Source organism: Rhinolophus sinicus, linkage group LG03, assembly GCF_036562045.2.
Source record: "Rhinolophus sinicus isolate RSC01 linkage group LG03, ASM3656204v1, whole genome shotgun sequence".
NCBI lineage: Eukaryota > Metazoa > Chordata > Mammalia > Chiroptera > Rhinolophidae > Rhinolophus > Rhinolophus sinicus.
In genome coordinates this window covers 48,888,707-48,908,135 of record NC_133753.1, presented here as the reverse complement: position 1 = coordinate 48,908,135, position 19,429 = coordinate 48,888,707, and the positions used below count along the sequence as shown (strand labels likewise).

General features: G+C 42.5%; 1 protein-coding gene across 2 annotated transcripts in view; it reads right to left on the bottom strand.

Moving 5' to 3' along the window:
• Positions 1 to 19,429, bottom strand: part of RORA (RAR related orphan receptor A) — a 687,196-nt gene that overhangs the window by 612,872 nt on the left and 54,895 nt on the right. The window lies entirely within an intron of this gene.

The window sequence follows — 19,429 nt, the reverse complement described above, 5'->3', positions numbered from 1 at the left end:
TGGAGGTATCATATGACTCAACAGTCTATGGTTCTGTGTGGCAATAAGCCATAAATGACAAGGGGCATTCTATCATATTTCTTACAAGTAAAAGAAATACGCTTTTAGGAAATCTCATGTACAACGCCTACTGGCCTCATTTGGTTGATCCTATTTGGGCTTCTAAAGCTCTACATCAATTGCCATTCTTCAAAATGGTATCTACAAGCTAAAAATAATTATTTTACAGCCATCATTTGCACAGAGATGAAAGATCAACATACACAGATGATATGTACATACAAACAGAAATTTGGTCCATATTTAACAACCTTGTTAGGTCCTCCCTGTACTAAGAATAACCTTAATTTACATCCATAGTCAAAAGAAAACATCCTAATGAAACACAATTTCAAATTAGAGTTAAATCTGTCTCCCAGACCAAAATCCACAAAAAGTCTCCTGCATGTATTTTTAAACTTCATGTGACTTATTTAAAGATTCAAGGTTTTCACTGAAATGAAGCATAAATGTCTAAACTTTCATTAGGCTAACTAGTAACTCAGGAAGAATTCTACTGGTGCGTTTGCATTGGTTTAAATACTCTTCATTGAGACACATGAAACTAGTCTGACCAGGGTAAACTGTACCTTTCTTTAGTTCTGTTTAAGGTCAATGGTCGGGGGGGGGGGGGGGAAGCACTTGCAGCAAACCTGCCATTTGTCTACATGTAAGTAGGGATTTTTAATCATTACATTGCCTCAGTTGCCCTTTTGTGCTTTCGCTTTTAAATTAAACAGAACCATGCCTACCTGTACAGGTTTTAAGTTCTTGCAAGGCAAATACTCAACCTTATGGAGCAATAATATACAGGCATTGTAATTTCACAGACGATGGCATTTAAGTTGCACACCTGCTGTAATTCCCTACCCACTGTCCACAGCAGACATCACCAGCCAATCAAGGATAGTATTCATCTACTCTATGCCCAAATGTGGCCTCCGATTTCTTTTCAACATAGCATTACAGGCAGTAATATCAACTGATAGCACCTGAAGTAAAAGCTTTTTGCATTCTGTTATGTCATCCAAGTCTGATGTTAAGAAGACAGCAAACTCCAAACTGGTTAAGACGCATAGTAGTGAAGCAATGAGTCAGCACCACGTCCTGACCTCCACAGCCCTTATCCAGTGCTCTCCACTGATGCCAAATGTAGCGTGGTGCACTTAATAAGCAATCACTAAATGGGACGAGTGAATACATGAACACTTCCCTTGTGTTCTTTAATGCCTTCTCCTTTTCTTTTGGGAAGACTGAATGGAGCAATGCTCCTAAATATTATCAAGTCATAATATTTGGGTACCAAAGGAAGCTTAGCAGGCAAATGGAAAGTACTGAAACCCACTCCTGGATTTTAAAATACCAGAGCATCCGTTATTACACATCTGATAATTACCAATCCAAATATCCCACAAGTTCAATCCCACAGGATAAGTACAGCACACCAATTCCAACTTGGCTAGTATAGATCTGTGACACCTTGAACTGAATATTCCCTTCTCTGGGCACCATCATGTTCATTTTTAAATGGAAAGTTTTAAAGATTTGAAATTTCACCATTTTTGATGATGAAACTCATCAAACATTTACTTTAAGTGCATCACCTATATATTGATAGCCTACTGTAAGCAGAGCACTTTGATAGGTGAAAGGTGAAATCAATGAACAAAACATATATGCCACCTTCCAGTTCCTGTGTCTGCTATTAGCATGTGGTTTGCCTTGCCACCTGGCATACTCATGTCGTAAAGAAGGCCCAGTTTGCTTTAGAGTTGGTGAAAATAGCTGTCCATCTTTCTCCATCAAGGGGCTAGTCAGAGTAACTTGGGGAAATTCCCGTGCTATTTCAAACATTCTCTGCAACGCAATAGCTTCTCTCCTCTATATGCAAAGGAAAGCAAAGGCTGCATCTCCCCGCATGCAACCCCCAGGTCTCCTGGTAGAGAATGATAAAGCAGGAAAGGCAGTGATAGGAAAGTTATTAACATATATTTTTAAATGGACATTTTTCTGAAGCCACAGAAACTCACACCTCCTTAAAGATTCCCCAACTCCTAAGGTGGAGAAATAGCTGAGCTCCTGCCCAACTATCAATAAGAAGCTACTAGAAGGAAGTGACAATATGTGATCCCAAGGACAGTGACAACCATTCCAACCCACTGTGAGGAAAATAATTATTATAGGTCTCATAGAGACTTTCTTCTAAATCAATCATATTTGTGAGCAAAAGTCTAATATCTTTAATGTTTTCAAGGTTTTAACTAATATTTTATTGTGCTTCATTCCTTCAACCAACAAATATTTACTGAAACCTATTATGTGCTAAGTACGACTCTAGGTGCTGGGGCATTCAGCAGTGAACAAAACAGATGTTCATTTCTGGCCTTATAGAGTTTACATTTATATAAAAAAGTAAAATCAGGAAAACAGCTTTTGGGGACATCTGTCTCTGCATCTGTCCATCCACACAGAGATATTTGCTAGGTAACTATTTCATGTCAGGCTCTAGGTTAAGCTGGGAGAGAAACAAGACCAAAACATCCGAGCGCTTAACAAATAAGCAACTCACTACAGAAGAACGGGCTGCTTTAATGGAGGCAGGGACAAAGCATTATGGACAGAGACGTGATCAATGTTCCTTACGTTTGTTAGGAGCAGACACCAGTCACAGTAGAACTGGCCTTTGAAGGAAGAACAGAAGTGTACCAAATAAATGACAGGAGGAAAGGCATCCTGACAGAGAATCACATCAGAGAGAGAGCCGTGGGGGTGCAGAGAGGGTTTGGAAGGTCGACAAGAAGCCCTGGGGCCGGGAGCAAGGGTGGTAATTGGGAGGAGAGGACTCTGGAAAGGCAGCCTGGAGTCTGAAGGGGTTGGGTCTCAACGCCATGTCTAGGAGTTTGTCTTTTAACTTGGGAGACTGGCATGATGAACCCATCTGGTTAATATCCTGTTCAAATAAGCTTACACTCTATACTCCTTAAGTGGGATGGGAGGATTTGGCCCTCAGTATTTTGATCCTCCTCCAATTCTCAGATGAATGAGGAAAATTTTGCTAATTATTGCCAGGAGAGGAAATGTGAGTGTGACTGGCCCAGGGTGGATGGGGCCCAACACACCCAGAGAGAATTTTCTTCCTTTCAACCACTTCATCCAGCGAGCAGCTGCTAACCCACTAGCTGTGCCAGAGAGATTCCATGGGGCTGACGGCTGTTAATGGGCTTTATTACCTTGTTGAGTACCTCAAACTCCAGTTACTAATTACAGGGCATCAATGTGAATGTTTGGCTATATAATTTTTGTTAATTGATTTGCATGAGGGGATTTGGGCATGACACGCTCTCAATTTTCTTCCGGCTCTAAAACTCCATGACTAGTCCTTTATAGCTACATGCATCAGTAATGACCTTGTGCATTCTGGGTTGTGGGCTTCATGCACGGGCTCCATCTTCAATGGCTCAGAACCCTCAGGAGCCAAGTATTACACAAGGACACACAATGACATGGAGGCCCAGGCTGGAGTGGGGCTCAGCCATTAGCACTCATACTAGCTAGCATTTATTGGTATGTGACAGGGAGCAGATTTTGTAGGGCCAAGCCACTTCTAGCCACCGGGACTTCTTGCCTGCAGTGGGCTCACACAGCTTGACATGAAGCAGGTGGTTCTCTTTGATCAGTGGATCTGGAATGTTTATATCCCACACTCTCTAACCAAACTCTTTCTCCATTTGTCCCTCATGTCCCAATAACAAGGCTTTAACTTACCCCTTCTCATGCCCAATTCACCCTTCTACATCCCCAAAGCCCACAGCTCATTTTGAAGATACTGCTCCCTACTAACAAAACTGCTTTATTCTTTAGGGTCTTTGAATAACATTCCTAGCATATCCTATTTCTGGGATGGAAAGAGATACAAAAAGAAAAGGGCAAGATAGGAAGGACCCACAGGTAAGCTAATTCACTACTTATATGCCAGACTTCCTGAAGCCATCTGTCACCTGTTAATACACCAACAAGGTCGCTCTGACTCTTACCCATAAACTTTCTGATATCTTGGTTTTCAAGGTGAAAAACACAATTGCTGAGAAACTGTGAGCGACAGCACTCTATTATCAACTGAACTTCTGGGCAAGAGATCCATGGAAAAATCTCTGGAATGGAAAGAAGTGGTTTTCCATGACTCTAAATGACCTATCATTCCAGATGTGTCATGAGCCATTTGTGGCTTAAGAGTAGTACAAAATCTAAAGTTTTCAAATAATTAAACTTTCCTACATACTAGAGGGATTGAAGGTTATCACATTGTAAAGCCCCGCTCGTAGACTACATTCAGTATGTTTCCTCAAATGGGAAATGAAATGGTGGTGTCAGAGCTCAGACACCCATTTTATGCCTCCATGTGGGTGTGTGTCCTGCATGGCAATGTCATTAATTATGTCTGTCATGCATTATGGGAGAAAATACATGATGAAACTTCTAGCTGATTCAAGAGTAGAGAGTGAGCTGAGAAAGGGGAAAATGATGGTTCTGCTTCTTGCATAATGAAGAGGGCATCAACCTGGGCAAGGAGATCTTTGGGCACATCAATGATTCAGACATTATCACTTCCGTGGTTCAAGATGTTGGAAGAGGTATGTCTTTAGGCATGTGAACCTTAAACAGAGCCAAATCCAATTCAAGAAAAGGCACCAAAAGTGTTTCATTATGGGGGGAGGAAGAGGGGAGGAGGAGGGAGCGATTGAGAAAGAAGTTAAAAAGCAAAGCTAGAAGAGTTGCTTGGTTTTCCTTCTTTAAATGGGTGCTGCCTGTTTGAGGAGTTATGGCCTCAGGCATGGGAAGATCTTTGGAGGAGTCCCTGGGCTTTATTGGGTAACAGAGATCATTCAAATGGGAAAGATTAAGCAAAATACACTTGTGTGATGCCTGACAAATTCTGTCTCATCTTCAGCTGTGAGGGGAAAAATTCGGTTTCCTCCAATAACATTAATTATCCAACCACAGCAGAATCTTGACAAAGGCTGATGAGGTATTTAGATACAGAGATTGTGATGAATCACTAGGCGCAGGTCCCGGGATTCAGACACCTCACAACAGCAGCTCTTTCTCTTCCCCAAACTCAAGGTGAAGGGAGACCCCAGCATTTTAATCAAGCCAAGGCAGGAACGAGCAAATATGCCCTCTGGACCTTGCGTTCTGGAAAACGGAATTATACAGAGAAAGATGTCACTGATGCCTCAGAATCCAACAGGCAGAGTGTTAATCCAGCTGCAACCATTTACCCTCCTCACCCAAGACTTTTATGGAAGAAATTCCCTGAAACTTCTGAAGAAAAATCTCATGAGCTGCTCCAAAGCCAAAGAGATGCTCCTGGTCTTTATCGGGTAAAAAGCCATTTGCCTGTCACTTCTCTCTCTTTTTAAGAGAGTCAAGCAAAAAGAAAAGAGGGTAAAACAAGGTAGGAAATATTCAGAAGAGATGTTATTAAGATATTTAAAAATCTGTTCCTGTTACCATTTTTAGGATAATTCTAGGGTTTGTTTTGTAAGTTTTGCAAATGGTCTAATACCGTGTGTCAAAGAGGCAGCTGCCTGACATAGAAGGATCCTTGAGTTGTTTCTTTTAAGCAGAAAGGAAGAAACAAAGGGAAGTTTCCTTTCTCCCCCCCACCCCCCCCAAGCCGGCACCCCCTACAGTACATGAGTCATAAAATAGCTCATGAAAGAGGCAGCTCCATGGAGTCTTCTCAGCTCCTCTTTATTATCTTCCCCAGAGACAGGCAGAGATGGCGCCAGAGAACAGCCCAGCAGGAATCTGTGGGAGTGAAAAGCAAACAGGAAGCCTGAGACCCTAGGAGGTCCAGGCTGTTTGGGAAGGAGGAAAAGTTTGGTAACTATGGCATTCTAAGAGCCATCACTTCGGTCAGGGCCATGAAATACAGCCAAGGCGTGGCACTACATATGAAGACCCTAGGAACTGACTCCTCTTCCAAAGCCCTCCATTTTATCGATATTAAAGCTGAGGTGAAAAGACGTTAATAAATGTGCTCAAGATCACACTTCTAAGACTTAGTGCTGGCCCATTTCAAGGCTTTGCTTTTTAAAAGGATTTTCCAGAACCTAAAACAGGGCCAGTGCAGATTCAGCTCAGCATCATCTCCCTTTTGCAATGAACCGTAAGATGGATGTCTGTTTTGAAGAACCTGGGGACTCTCAGAGCCTCAAGCCCTTCCCAATAACCCAAGCAATAGTATGATCTGTACGTTGTTGTGGGGCAGAGCCAGGAGTGCAGTTTCCAGGCTCTCGGCCTCACATGGAAAGGTGCTGGCTCAGGTAGTAAATGGCCATCAACTGTGAATGGATGGCCATCAGCTGTGGCTAGTTGGCCATCAGCTGTAACCAGTGAACCATTGGCCACTAATATAACTGCCGTGGCTACCCTGGCTATGCTAGCAGCAGATGGGGGCTAGCAAGAAGATGGTGGCTGAGCTAGCAAGTGCGGATTGCAGTTAGCAAGTGAGGCTGGTTGGCAGAGAGAAATGGACGACAGGTTGCGGATTGCGTGGCTCCTGCTTCCTGTGTCTCCAACCCAGCCGCCAGTGAGACTATAGTGGTGTGACTCCCCTATCCATGGCTCCATGGGTGTTCCTTTTTGGCCTCACCAGGTCCTGCGTTCTTATGTGGGGAGCGGGAGCTGAGACCCCACATGACACCCTGCATAACAATTGTCAAGGTAGAATATAACTGATCCTTTTCCAAGCCTCAGAAAACAACAAAAACCCATATGGCACATATATTATATGTTAAACAGAATACTTAAGTTAGAGCCTGGCACATAGTAGGTACTCAGCATGTGTTTGTGTGATAACTAAATCACCAAAGCCCAGTACTCTGGCCAAATGGGAGTAGATTATGTCATCTGAAACATAAGGTTTCACCCCCTCTCGGGGTAGGGGAGAGGTAGCCCTTTTGGCCTGATACAGGCAATGACATCAATGTAAAAAGGGACTTCCATCCAGAGGCAATTCAATGATGGGCATGTTACCCAGACAGCTATGGGATATCAGGGACCTAAGCTGGCTCCTCTGTGCTGAATCTATCAAGGAAAGAAGAAAAATGCCTTTTAATTTTAAAGGTATTTGTGTAAACAAAGTGATACAGTGAATCTGAAACCAAATTGTAAAGTTAAAAATACTGCACAAAACTATGGTTCTCATAGCACCATGCAACCTGCTTTATTATAACACTTACCCCATTGTTCTCAAATAGCCAAGTGCTAGGTGCTATGAAGGCACTAGGCATTCACCAATGAAATAAATCTTTGTCGTTGATTTTACATAGATCTGTCCCATTAATGTATACAGTGACTAGCCCTAGTCTAGTGATGGACACGCAGTAGACCATTATTAGATGACTGCTGAATACATGGATGGATAAATGCAAGCATGGAAGAATAGATGAAAACGAAAGCAGCACTGGGGCAAATCACCCCATGCCTCAGACCGACATCAGTAAAATTCCATAATCCGTGGAGCTGCAGAGAGAAACAACCGTCAGGCCTTGAAGGCATGCATATGCTCCTTGGCTGGAGCCAAATCCCAACCCCTGGAGAGCATGCGAGTCACAGTCCAATCCATGGGAGGATGTGCCAAAGCCCAACCCCAGCTGCACAGTGACTCGTAGGAAAACTCACCAAATTCCCCTCCAAAGAATTTGCCATGACCACTATCCCAAACGAGTACTGATCACATGTCAGGCTTGGAGGCCAAGGCCTTTCCACAGAATATGGGATAAGCAATTCCATTCTGACAGATGTGATCTCCAGAGTGCTTGAAGTGACAGCATGGAGTTTTCCACTGCTCCAAGCAGCGGAGAAATACGTGCTGATCTGACTTGACTTAAGAGAAGATCTGACAGTCTCCTCCATCTCTATTGGAGATCAGCCAGGATATTTTTGCAAGTCCAGTGTCCTCAACTTTCTAGAATGAGTGGGAGATGGGCAATCTGCAGCATTAATTGGATATTAACCTTTCACTCCTCCTCCAGGGTAGCTAATACTGCTCATAGGCACATTATTTTGACCTCCTCTACATCTAAATGGCTAAGCAGCTCCTGGGTCAGTCAATGGCTAATTACTTCCTGGGTAGCAGTCAGTCATTGCCTTTATTGAATGAACACTTTGTGAGCCCTTGCTATGTGGCAACCACTCTTCTACTGCTTTACAAATATCCACTTACTTACTCATCATCCAATCCTTTGAGTTAGGTACTACTGTTTCCCCCAGTTTGCAGATTTGGTAACTGAGGCCCAAAGAGGCAAAAAAACAGCTCACAATCTGGATGGCTGCAGGAGCTGTCATGTTAGCTGAAACAGTATTCGATGAAAGACTTGAGAGTTGAAAGAGCTCCATTCCTTTATAGGGTGAGTCATTCTGTAGTATAGCCTATGGCATTTAAAAGATGGAGGCAGCGATGGAGAGGGGAGGACCACAAAAACAAAGTACATTGTTCGTACTGTGTTCACACTTTTATCAGCATCTTTAGCCAAGGACTGAGGACACAGAGGGAAGGACATGACCCAAATGTCATAGGGTCTTTTCTCAGAGTCAGCCTCAAGTCATTTTAGGACTAGACCTCAGTAAACTGTACGCATAGAGGACTTTATATATAAATATATAGGTAGGGAGAGACATATATAGATATAAATAAACCAGGGCCTTTGGGTAAATATATTAAGAACAACCTTCTATCCTTTGTTAATTGGAAAATAACCAGTTCTTACAGGACCTCCTACACAGAATGCAAGGGGGTAACTTAGCCCACTTTGAGAGTTCCACATATTAGCCATTTGGAAGGCGAAGCCACATCCTTTGGGACACTACTGTCCTCACAAGAGGCTTTGCTTTTCCTGTTTCTCCATCTACTGTTGCTGGTCATTAAGACATTAAGCCATCATCTAACCCAGGTGATAAAATTTAACCCTGAAATTCTACTTCCTATTTTTTTCTTACCGCTTTATCACCTACAGCTATCCTTTTCTTTCATCAGAAGCCCTTGTCAAAAACTGATGGTTAGTGCATGCTAATTTCACCACAAATACCTGATCTGAATTCTAAGTAATTAGCAAATCGGGGAACCTGCGAGATGCTGATCTTTTTTTATAACCACAAAAAAGCTTTTCACGGAGGATATTTTAGTTCAAGAACATTTCCAATCAGGAAACCTAACATCATGTTCCAAAATACCACACTGTATTGCATTCATACATTTAGGCGACGTATTGACTGAGGGTAATAATGTACCTTCACGTCAATCACACAGCATCTGGAATATGCAAGGGCAACGAGGTGTGTATTATGTATGTTTCACCAGTTTGGGCAGCTGTCCATAAATAGGGACCAGCTATGACCAAATTCATCTCGTGAGGTCCAGTTTTCCATTGTGAATGAAAAGCATTCGTTTGCTCAAGTAGGAATACGTATGTTTACCAAGAATTTTCATTTTGTGAGGATCTGAAGACGGGCACACCCAATGATAAAAGATAATTCCTACATAATTCTGAAAAATCAAACTATTGTTGCAGGAGGCTCTGAGATGGAAAATGATTCATTCCATTCCCTTCTCTGTGATCACCAGCTTCATGGCCCCAGTTTCCTTGTGTATAAAATGGTTAATACGTACTACAGTATCAGAAGTTTGCTGGGAAGAATAAAAAAAAAAGATGTGAAAGTGTTATGCAAACTTAAAGCAACACACTGCATAGGCTCATGTTACTGACAGGGAGCACTAATCCAAGAACTGACAAGACCTAATTCAAACAAAAAATAGCAAAGTAACATAAACCTGCTTCCCATTACCGATGCTAGTAAAAGCTGGTCCCCATTTAGAGACATAAACTTGTGAGGTCTTTAGCCTAAGGTAACCTATGTGAACCATGAGGTGAGAAAGATCACTTTTTTATAATTTACAAGTTCATGTTACATTACATATTTTTTCACAACATTGTTTTACTGTTGAACCACATTTCACACTAGTATCTTATTATTATTGAGCGTATTAGTCAGTAAACAATTCTTATTATTACTTCAAATAAATGTAAAAGTCCCTTGAAAAACAGCATCCTACAAATGCTGAGAAAGGGACTTTGGAAGATGCTGTAAGGCCTCATGCTTGGTCTGTAACTGGTCCTCAGTAACTGCTTGATGAATAAATGGATGAGTGAATACACTGCAGAGGTGATAAGAAGCACAGTGACAAGTGGAGAATTTCAGTACTGCATGCTATTTTAGAGCTATCATAATTGATCATAGCAAAGAATTCTCTGAGTGGGAACTCTTAGGGGGTTACGAAGAGAACTGTCTTCCTAAAGGAAGACATAAAAGTCAAAATGCAGAGTTAGTACAAAGAAAATTATTTTTTCATTGAGACCCAACCCATACCATTTGTTCAATAAATGAATATTTCCACTGGAAAGCTGAGGACATTTCAGGGGGATGTACCAATCTAACACGCCCACTTTGCACTGGGTGAGCACAGATCTGCTTTGACCCAAGAGCAGGGATTCTCTCTCTGAATTTCTCTTACAGATTTATAGTGAATGGGGCAGGGAAGCAACTAACTCAAGCCGGCATTTAATTGTACTTCAGCAGCGTTTAATCATACTTGGGCAGCATTTAATTGTACTATGATATAATATAAGTGGACTTTTTTGGATTTTGGATTTGACACACCTGGGTTCAAAGGCTGGTTCTGCCATTTTCCAGCTACATAAGCCTGGGCAAGTGCAAAATCTCTGAGCTCAGTTTTACCTTCTGCGAAATGAGGATAAGTAACATTTATCTTACAGACTGGCTGTGAGACCTTAATGAGATAATATATTTGCATCCACATAGCATGTGTTCCATAAATGTCAGTTTTCACCCCTTCCTGTCTCTTTTTAATGTTTTATTGTTTTGACTGTTTTTTTATCTCTGCTATTGGGTTTGGTCACACATAACTACAAAAATAGAATATCCAAAATAAGTCCATGTGTATTATATGAATCTTTAAATATTAAGTATCTTAGATTGCGGCTAGAATGGAAATTTTAAGTATGCTAATTACATGCAATTTCTTCTCACAGTGAATATAAACTTCAAATTTGTTACATATTTGTCTTCCCGTTTACAAAGGCCACTTCCAAAACTGCAACAAAAAACAACTCATGAGGTCTAAATGAAAATACAGCAATGCATGGTGTCAACAGTTATGGTACAACCATTATGAATCGTATATGCAACCACTGAAAATGTTTTTGAACTATTTTTAATCATAAGGGAAATGCATAAGCTATAACGTTTGATGGAAAAGGCAGAATACAGATCAATAGAAATCTACATATTTATACACACACAAATATGTAGAAGTGGTCACTTCTAGGATGTCTTATGATTAGCTTTCTATTCTGAAATGAGCATATATTTTGTTTAGAATCACAAAGACAATAAGGATGGCTTTAAAAAATATTTCACTAAAAAATTTAAAAAAATAAAAAATAAAAAAAAATTTCACAATATAATAACAATAGTTTTCTACAAACTTCAATTTCCTCTGAAATACAATGCGTACCTTTCCCCTTCATATGGATACATGTAACGGTGCCGAGTCATCAGCAGCCATACAGATGTGTTTAGAAACCACATGACTGAGTCCTCATTTCTAGGTCATTACAGGGGTGATGGTTTCTAACTGCTAATTTCACTCTTCAGATAGCATTCATTGAAAAAATTTTTTAAAGCAAAAGAAACAATATCTTGGTGAGTATTTTTATAGAAACCAGTGTTGGTAAGAGCTTGTCAGGCCCCACACCGGAGACCTCAGAGCTGGCCCGTTCATGAGGGAGCTGCCGCCAGTCGGGCCATTTCTGGTGCTAAAAGTCTGAAAGGCACTTCCATTCAAGGCTTACGGGGAGTGGTCTTGGTGAGGGAATCTGCCAACTCTGAGTAACACAGGGGCAAGGTGGAAGCAAGCCATGGCTCTCTTTTAGCCCTGCCATGTCAAAACCATTTTTATGAATTACCAGAATTCAAGAGCTGGCTCACCTAGACCAGCTGCCTCTTTTTATGGCGAAAGAACCCGAGGTCCAAGACGAAGATTAACAGTCTTATCTGTAGTCCCACAGTTAAAGAGCTTAGGCCATAAACAAGGTCTCCAGACATACAATCTGACCTTCTGTCAGCTGTACACAAGCTACTTCGGGCCAGCTCCATAGCTGGGCTTTCTGTTACCAGTTTCCAGCTACTGAAATCCACACTTCAATTCTTCAAAACAACACCAGACACAAGCCCACAATTACTGAGGAATTTGGCAGAACACAGACCTGTCTTATGCTCCATTTAATAAGGTCAGAATGGGTCCTCCAATCTCTGTGTCACTCACTTCACCCATTAGAATAGCTCTTAAGGTACACTGACACGACATAGGTTGGGTATAAGTCAATGAATGACTGAATCAATGCCAATGGCTGCCAAGTAGCCAAAGCAACACATTCAGCGTGACTTTTCTCCATCGATTTCAGGGGGGTTTTATCAGAATTTCTATTCACCATTTTTCAATGATCTGTTTCTCCCTTTATTCGTGTGTATATGCAGTCAAAGTCTAGAGACCAGTGTCACGATAGAACAGGGCATCTACGAATATCTGTTCAGAAGCAAGTCAACATTCCAAAAGCGAGAAAGGTTTTGGAGAGCTGGGCATGTGGAAGGTTCTACAGTCTAACAAATTAGATGAGGCAAGACTACAGCACCAGCAACCAACATGTAGACCTGGGTCTAATCTTTCAGTAAAAACAACTCATGCTTTGTACTTCCTACTGGAAAGGGGGAGTGGTACTGAGGGAAGAGATAGGAAATTGAGACTAGAAGTGTGGAGACCTGGGCATACAGGTGAGACATAAAAGCAATGGTAGCTGGTTAAGGGAGTGGAGAAAGCACAGATGCTGGTTCGCTCTGGAGCAAAGAAGACTTACAGAGTTTCTGACAGGAAATATGGTGTCACCTTTGCATCTCAAACCATCATAGAGCTTGCCTACAATCAGAGGTAACATTCATCAAGAGCCTTTTAGATGCTAACGACTGCACTGAGCTCTTTCCCAAAGGGGTCTGTTTTCTCCTTGACTCGTATGGAGAAATTGAGGCTTGGCTGAGATAAAATGACTTGCCCAAGATAACACAGATGACCTTGATCAAATTCAGTAGGATTAGAGGCTGGGCTCAAACAACTGCTAGATAATTTAAATACATACGCACCAAAAATAAAATTTAAAAAAAGGACAAACTCAGTCACTGGCACGGCCAATAGGTAGCCAGAGGGCTCAGTGACCTTTCTCAGATCAAATACATGTAGGAAGTGCATTCTTCATTATGTATTAATGTGTGCTTTTTCTGACTTTGGGTATAAGGTTTCATCAGCATTTTAAAGCTATTGCCCACATTTGTTGCCTCTCTGCAGTCCCCAAGCCCCCAAATTGCTAACATTTGCTGGCAGGCTGATAATTTCATAGGCGGTAAAGCCTCTCTACTTCAGACTAATTAGAGAGACAGAGGGTGGAGGACCAGCAGACTAAATGACAAAACGTTGGCTTTTTCCCGAACAATCAGATATCATTCTTTTTTTATCAAGAAGAGTAACACAGACTTACATAACACAACCTTGCCTTGTAGAGGTCTTCTTTTAATGAAAAGGCAAGAAGGATTTGTAATTAGAACATCATTTTGCATGCTCTTAAAGACCTACGAGCACTTTGTTCCCGTGAACTTGCTCTGGAGAGCCCTTTCCTCCTGAGCAGAGGTAGTTACACTTTGGCTCTACCTCTGACACAATTATCGCCAATTCTGCATCAATAGGGTCTAAATTAACACTTTTTTCTGTACCAGGTCTGCAGATTCTATTGCAGGTTTCTGATAAGGGCTAACGAGATCTAAAGAAAGACTGGTTTTTTGAAAAATTAAAAGAGGTATGGAGGTGTAACAGAAAATATGACTGTTGCGGGTAACATCAGAGCGTTTTTTCAAAGAAGCACCGCAAAATTCTGAGTGCCCGTCAATACTAAAGAATACTGTACCACTTATTGCACAGCAGGGAATCTTTTCAAAGACAGAGTATGAGCCCTGCCCCAAGTTACCCTGCACTCTGGACCCCATTCCTGCAGCTCCTTCATACCTGCCCACAGCGCCTACTGAGAGGGAGGCATCCTGGTTCCCTCCTCAGGCCCTCCTCACAAACCTCAGCGAAGAAACGGCTGTAATTGTGAACACAGCTTTCCTGTGTTGTAGAAAGAACAGTGCTATTCTTCTCATCTTCCAGCTGCTTCTGCCTGGGGAGCAGCACCCCCATGTGAACACCATTCCAGGCATCCAGTGACAGAAGTCAGCTTTCTACCAGCTTCTGGTTAGGAAAACACCATTGTTGAAAAACTGATTATGGATACAACTCCAACTGTCATACTTTGGGGTTATTTCTTGCTGGAAGTATAGCCCCACCTTCTCAACAATTCAAAAATGGCTGTTTGTATCTAGGGCCACTCCTCATTCCCAGAGCATTTCTGTAATTTTATAGCTGTGACACCTCAACAGAGTCTAATCCTTTTTCTATTTTTTTTTCTTTTGATCCAATGTCTTTATCCTACACCAAGGCAGTGGTTGGTATTTCCAAGCTTTTTTTTTTTAAGACCCTTTACCCAAAAGAAATCCCATTCTAAACTCTAATATGTAAAATAGATGGAAGGCAGGCTGCCTGATTAAAGCAGTGTTGGGGGCTGGGGTCCCACCAACCCCCACCCTGGAGAGCTGTAGGGTTCTGTGGATCACTGAGCCAGGCCGTGCAGAACCCTGAGAGTGGAAACAAGTACACAAGACTTGGGGGAACAAGGGGTTCATGAAAGTGAAAGGGGGGAAAGTAACACCCCATCTTGAATATGGAAGCTGAAAACCTTCAATCCATTCCTAATGGTACAGGGCAGGCAGAAAGGCTAAACTTACAGGCCTGCTTTACAAAAATTAAAAATATCCACCCCTTAATATAAGCACTTGAACATATTTCATTTCATCCGCACAACTACTCTTTGTGGTTTACAGATTTTCAGCCTACGGAGGAAGAATGTGAAGCCTAGAAAAGTTAAATGACTTGCCCAAGGTCACACAGACCTAAGTGGCCAAACCTTGACTCAAGCCCAAGGTTGGACTATAAAATCTTTACTCTTCATACATGCTTGGCTGCCATCAAGGTCTCAAACACCTCTGGATTTGGATCATTTAAGAGTGGACCTATCAGCCCAACAAGAGGAAGCCTTTTTTTTTTTTTTTTTTTTAAAGACTGAAGAAGTTGAGAACTAGTTCCTTAAGAACTAGTTATGAGGACCTTGATGCAAATACAAGAGTGACACTGACAGTTTTCAGGATCTGTTACACTGATCAGTTTCTATTTCATACTTGGCACAGGCCCAACCACTGGAGAGACAACAAATGAATAAGACACAACCTGAAACACCAGAATAATTTTCCCCTGTCCACCTTCCGAATCTGACTAGAGAACAGGCCAGGGCCACATATAGGAACAAGAATAGGAACACAGAATGGGAGCAGGAACAGGAGGGAATATAGAAGGAGAGGGAGAGGAATAGGGAGAATAAGAAGCAAACCTTGCATAGCACTTGGACTCTTCAAAGAAACTACACACCCACTGCTGACTGACCACCTTATATTTACTCAGTGCAGTTTGACTAAACCTCCCAGCACCGCTAAGGTATAGGAAGGGCATCTATAAAACCAAGCATTACAGCTAAGTAACATGTGTCCTCAGAGAGGTCATTTTACCCAAGGTCACAGAGCTAATCAGGGGCAGAGCTAGACCTCAGGACTCCTGGCACAGTACTCGTCCCCCCACAAAGAGGGCTCCATGAAAAGCAGACAGATCCTATTATGTATTTATCCTCCCTTACTCTGCCTGCCAAAAGCTAGCATGGTAAAAAACACTCTTTTCCCTCACTATGTCTCCATGATCAAATTTATTCCCCTCCCATCATCATCCCCCTAACCTCCTTACCAACAATTATCTGTGTCCAGCTAACACTCACTTCTTATGACCAGCCCTCCATAAGAAAAACTGGCTGCAGTGACATAAAACTCATGGACTTGGCTACCTCCCCCACTCTTCTGTTTAAAATCCAGGCCTTACTGTAATGACATCTCATCAGGCAGTAGAATCAGCTGAAATGAGGGTTTTGGTAAAAATCACTGCTCGTTTAGTTCTCAGCAGTTAAGTCTCTTAAATGCCAACCTGGTAGGAAGTAAGAAAGTTTTTTCTTCTTCATTACAAGTCTCAAAGCTATTGAGTGCTCTCAACTTGCAGCTGAACCCATATATTTGTATATTCCAGAGGATATCAACATTCTTTCTCTACCTGCTGGGTTTGGACAATCTTGAGTTACTCAAAGAAGCAGTGTCTACATCATTAAAGATACCCAGGTTAACAGTAAAATATTCAGTTCCTTATCCAGATAGTTATAAACCTTTAGCCATCTTTCGAGAAGTAGATAACTTGACTAGGATTTTTGGCTTTGATAAAATTTCTCTACAACCAAGGCACTAGGCCTACAATTTGGCTGTGTGACCACTAGATGGTGACAGTGGGCCACAACCCAGAACCAGTGGTGCTGGGATCCGCTGACTTTCCCCAGGCTTCTACACCAAAAAAGCAACCTTTTAAACCTAAACCTCACTTCTTTTTCCACCACGTTTAAAGTGTTACTTTTAGCAAAGAATTTGAACCACTACCTCTGGATTAGGTCCCTCATAATCTGCAGAACTCAGCACCAAATCTTAAACCTGCCATTCAGGGCCCTCTGCAGTAGCACCAAACCCACCACCCACACTCACCCCCACTTCTCTCCTACGCGGTCCTCATATTACAGCCACACTTGAATCCATGTTTTTTTGCACATACACACGGATGCAAAAATAGTCCCACGTCTATACATTTGCTCTTGCTCTTCTGGTATATTCGCAAATCCTGATGGTCACCCGTCCTTTCAGGCACCTCTAAAATACCTGGAAATCTTTCTCAGACAAAACTCCTCCAAAGGGGTTTATAAGCCCAGAGTTCTATTAGTATTTATGAATATATTAAGTATTGTTCCCTGTAGAAAATTTGTAAAATGTGGGTTAGAAAAAAGAATTTTAACAAAACACCCCCAACTTCAACACTCAAAGGTAGCCCCCTTGATGGTGTTATATATGAATCTTGATATTTTTAGGATAAATGTGTGTTAATAAGAGCTGGATCACATAACCTGCTTTACCTACTTAGCTCTATCTCTTGACTATCTTTACACATCATTAAATAACACATGAGGCATTTTATGATTCCCCCCCCCCCCCCCAAGGAGTCGATGCAATGTAGTAGAAAGTACACTAGGCTTGAAAGCAAAACACCCAGTTTCAATCCTGGTTCTGGTATGTACTCGTTATGTTTGGGCAAGTTATTTAGCCTCTGTGAGCCTCATCCTTCATCGAGTGTAACGTTTACCTCGGTGTCTCTGACTGCCTACATGAGAGAATTTATGTGAATATGTCTGGCATGGAACCCGCCTCAGAGTGACCCTCAATAATTATTCATTTCTTTCCTTCTCACCTTAGTCAGTGTGATTTCTTTCACCTCTCAATCCCTACTACTCTTTGTGCCTCCCCGTGGCTCTATCCTGCTGGTTCTACCTTAGAGGAATCTGTGAAAATACTGTATTCTTCCTACCTGGGCGTAAGAAGACCCTAGAAGGGAGCACGGGGCTGGCCTGACTCCTCCAACTGGCCCCCATAGCTCCCAAGACGGTGCTGGACCTACAGGTGGCCTCCTTTTGCCTTAACCATTGCCATTCTGGACCTTTACCTCTTGCATCCCTGTACACAGCCTCAGAGAAAGTCTAGGCTTCTTCTGGGCCCTGGCTTGACTTGGGTGTTAAGAAACATTCAGTCTGGAGCGTGGCTCTTTAGGGTCCTGACGATGCCTCTCTGCTTGGCATCTTCCCCATGCTAGCTTCTCTCCTGGCAGCCAGTTCTGCCGCCTCTTCTCCTGGCTCCTGGCTCTCTGATCCCAGAGAATAAACTATGTAGCTCGGTGAGAGGAAGGGCAGCTTCGGTCCCCTACCCCCGTCCTCCACACAGGCACTGAACAATATGCTTCAGCTGGGAGCCGGGCCACTCGGAGGCTTTCTCGAGCCTTCCAAGGCTTTCTGGGCCTCAGTGTTTCTTAGTTGTTGGATTTTATTTTTCCCCCATTTTCATGAAAAAGCACTTTTGGCTCTTTTTCAATCAACCGATTGATCTGTATTGAAACTAAAGCCACTTCCTGTTTTCCCCTCAACACCCCCCCCCCCCCCCCCCCAGAAACTGCCTTCCTTACAACCTGCCTTACAAAAGAGAAACCACTCACATTAGTGGTACAGAACACTCTGGAAGAAAAATTCATGTGATTCCATCACAAAGTTGAGTCTCACGTGAACCTTTCCACTGACCCTACTAGGCAAGTAAAATGGAAAAGGCGGCACAGAACGCAACCCTACTACGCAAGACACCTGCTCCTGGAGAAGAAGTGGTCATACAATTCAGTGGGGGCTCTGGAGCCGGATTCAGATGATTCGCCACTTCCCAGGTGTGTAACCCCGGGGGAGCTGCTGTCTCCCTCATCCCCAGTTCCCGCATCTTTCAAGTGTGGAGTAGTAAAACTTCCTGTAGTACTTTGCCATGGCTGTTGAAACAAATTACTACAAATTTAGCAGCTTAAATCAACACAAATGTATTACTCACAGTTCTGGAGATCAGAATGCCTCACATGGAGGTGTTGGCAGGCTGTGTTCCTTCTGGATGCTCTGGGGAGAATTCGTTTTCTCCCCTTTTGCAGCTTCTAGAGGCCACCTGCAGGCAGGGCCTCCTGGCCTCTTCTTGCATCTTCAAAGCCCTCTCACATTCCCACCCTCTCATCTCCTCCTGTGCTTCCAACATCACATCTCCTCCTCTTTCCTCTGACACTCCTGCCTGCCTGCTTGTTACACTGGGCCCACCCAGATCATCTAACTTAATCTCCTCCCTCAAGGTCCTTAACTCATCACATCTGTGAAGTAAGGTATTCACAGGTTCCAGGATTAGGATGTGGACATCGTCAGGGGCTCATTAATTTGCCAACCACCATTCTCTCACAGGATCGTTATGAAGCTACAAAAAGAGAATACATGCATAGTTCTCACACTGCCTGGCACACTGCAAGTGCTTGAAAGATGTCAGCCATGATGATAGCAATACACCAATGTTAGCATTAGCAGTAGTAAGAGAAGCGGTTGTTACTTAGGTCAAGTGGGGGCCGTGTGGT